We start from the raw sequence: 2,795 nt of genomic DNA, 5'->3' as shown, positions 1-2,795 counted from the left end.
AAATTTGCGAAGAAATAAAAGCTCTATTGCTATTGACAACCTGAATATTTTGCATTATACTTGTTTTATAAGTAGGTAGCAAGCAAATTTTTAGAGAATGTCATACACAGTATAAAAAAATCGATAATTGGAGCTTATATTCTTGAGAATGGTATTATTGCATGTTTAATAATTGAGAAAAATAGATAATTACCTAGCTTCAGAACTTCAATAAGAACAAGTTTGAAAAATTAAATTGATGCGGCTGGTAACGGGAACTAGTATCATTTACTTTGAACAAAATGGACCAACAGTACATTACTCTTGACCAATTAGTCAGTGGTTGAGTGATAGAGTATCTGGTTGATAAGTTGGTCGAAGAGAAGCAGTAGAATGCGACTGCGCAACTTAGTGCCTTTGGATTCTTTCCTTTATCAAATAAAGCTTCGAGATTTGGAATATTTCGATAGAAGAATAATAGCTGTCGAGAGTAACGTTAAAAAGTTTTTTAAAAATAATGTGAAACGTTTTTAATATTGAGGTATCACCTAACTGAAAAAAAAATGTCAGAAGTGGGATTCGAACCCACGCCCACAGAGTGGACTGCGACCTGAACGCAGCGCCTTAGACCGCTCGGCCATCCTGACATGTTTAAATTTTTCTTTAATAGCCGTTGAAACTGAAGAAAATAATAAAATCTGTTATCATATTTCTATAAAATTGTTATAAGTTAATAAAGAACAAGTTCTGATATTGAATGATAATGTTTTTTACATATTGGAGGCTCCATATATCAACAAAATGCTTTAAAAACTAAATAAAACTATGTAATATGCATATATCTAACCTGAAAGTTTTGTTTAAATTCTACACATTTTAATGATTTTTATTTACAGAATAAAAAACAGTTTTTTTGTCTTTTGTCTTTTGATTGAATCTCTTACTCTTAAGGGTAGGAAAATCGCTCATAATAAATACATGACTTGATGTTGTATGTTCTCGAACCGGCTTCAAACTTGGTGCAAATAAAATATACCACTTAAGGCCTTTATCGCGATTAAGGTTTCTTTACTGTTGGTGCTCTGAGCTCAAAACATTTGTAATTAATGCCTTCTACTCCTATTAATATAATGTACTTCAAAATGTGTTCTAATGAAAGTCTCCTAGTTTAAAGGGCAAACCCCTAGAGTTAAAGAAGGAGGTCTTCAGATGATATCTCCACATCATACGGTAGATGTTGAAATTGAGAGAATTTGGAGATGATATGACAATATTAACTACTGGAAATCTGAACAATTTATCGCTAAAATTCAACTACTAACTTTGGTTTTAATTTGAACAAATATTACTGGAATAAAATGCATATTTTGAATTTAATTTTATTGATTCCAATGGAGAGGTATACTTCGATTTGATATGTATTTGTTTTTTTTTTCAATAACAGCTTGACTCATAACTCACACATGTTTTCGATAATTCAAGTTTCATTTTCAATTTCATCCACAAACTGATTTATGATTGGAAGCAATGCTTTTATTAATACTTCCCTTCACGTTTTCATTTATTTACGCTAATGAAAAATCGAAAAGAAAAATGGCAACATTGTGTTCGCTGGCAGTGAATCACTCGAATACAGGGATCAAGTATCATTACAAAGTTCAACCCCTATCTTGCTTCCAACCTTTTACCACACTCTCAGTCTGATAAAAAGTTCTGGAAATTGAGAAATATAATCCAAATTTATATAGTGTCTGCTTGAAACACAAAAATTGACTTTTAATGGTAGCGAGTTTTTCCACAAACTATTATATATCTTAGAAACTAGAAAAACTCATCTGTCTTCCGAAACTATATGAAGCAAATAATAATTTATTTTCGTAAACTGTCATTTCCAAAGAAGAATCAAATTTTATCGTACAAACTTTTTATTAGAAACTGTTTGCTCTAAAAAATGACTGTTTTCAAGACATTTAGTTCTTTATTTTCATTTTAAAAAAACTGACCGACATTTGTTTTAAATATTATTTTCAAAAACAAACCGTAATTTATGTTAAGAAACCGTGTTATATAAACCAAACCCTTATTTGTTCAAAGAAGCTCTATTTTTGATTTGTTTTAAGAAATTGTCTTCAACGGAAACGAACCAAGATTCTTTTGTACAAACAAACCCTCATATGTTTCAAGAAATTGTCTTTTTGAAAACTAACCGTGAATCGTCTGTGTATACTGTATTTTCAAGTTATATTTAATAGAAAGTTTTTAAACATGTCTGATCGCAGAGATGGTGACGCTTATATATAGGACTTTGAAAGTAAAATTTAGTAGCTTCCGAATTTAAAGTTTAATAAATAAAAAAATCAAAACGTTTTATTTTTTCATTTGTTATGATATTTATCAGATCGTAGAGTCAAGCATCGAATATAACAAAACTTTCCTGACATTTTTTGTGTACATCACTGAAATAAAAAAAATGTCAAATAAACCACCAATATACAAAAGTAAAGAAAAGAGACAAGGAGATAACCTTTGCTCGGTCCACTTCAACTTGATCATGGAAGAAATTGTTATTGAAGCCAAAACTGCTGTGAGATGATATCTAAAAAGCAACGGCTGCCAAAAATATCTTCATAGAATGCAGACTTCAATACAATATCAGAAAACATAATCCTGCAACTTGCTATATACGATGAGACAGTAAATTAGATGATGAGCCTAAAGTATATTGGCGTTAATTGCAGAAATTGAACAAATACGAACAAATATGAACAAAATAGATAGTCAAAATTGTCAAAGGAAAACCTCCGGCAGGCCACCGG

General features: G+C 30.6%; 1 non-coding gene across 1 annotated transcript; it reads right to left on the bottom strand.

Moving 5' to 3' along the window:
- Positions 1-543: 543 nt before the first annotated feature.
- Trnal-cag (transfer RNA leucine (anticodon CAG)) lies at positions 544-626 on the bottom strand. Its single transcript has one exon. It is a non-coding gene; the product is annotated as a tRNA-Leu (tRNA).
- Positions 627-2,795: the final 2,169 nt, after the last annotated feature.

This window comes from Diorhabda sublineata, chromosome 8, assembly GCF_026230105.1.
Source record: "Diorhabda sublineata isolate icDioSubl1.1 chromosome 8, icDioSubl1.1, whole genome shotgun sequence".
Lineage (NCBI taxonomy): Eukaryota > Metazoa > Arthropoda > Insecta > Coleoptera > Chrysomelidae > Diorhabda > Diorhabda sublineata.
This window is presented reverse-complemented; position numbering and strand designations above follow the sequence as displayed.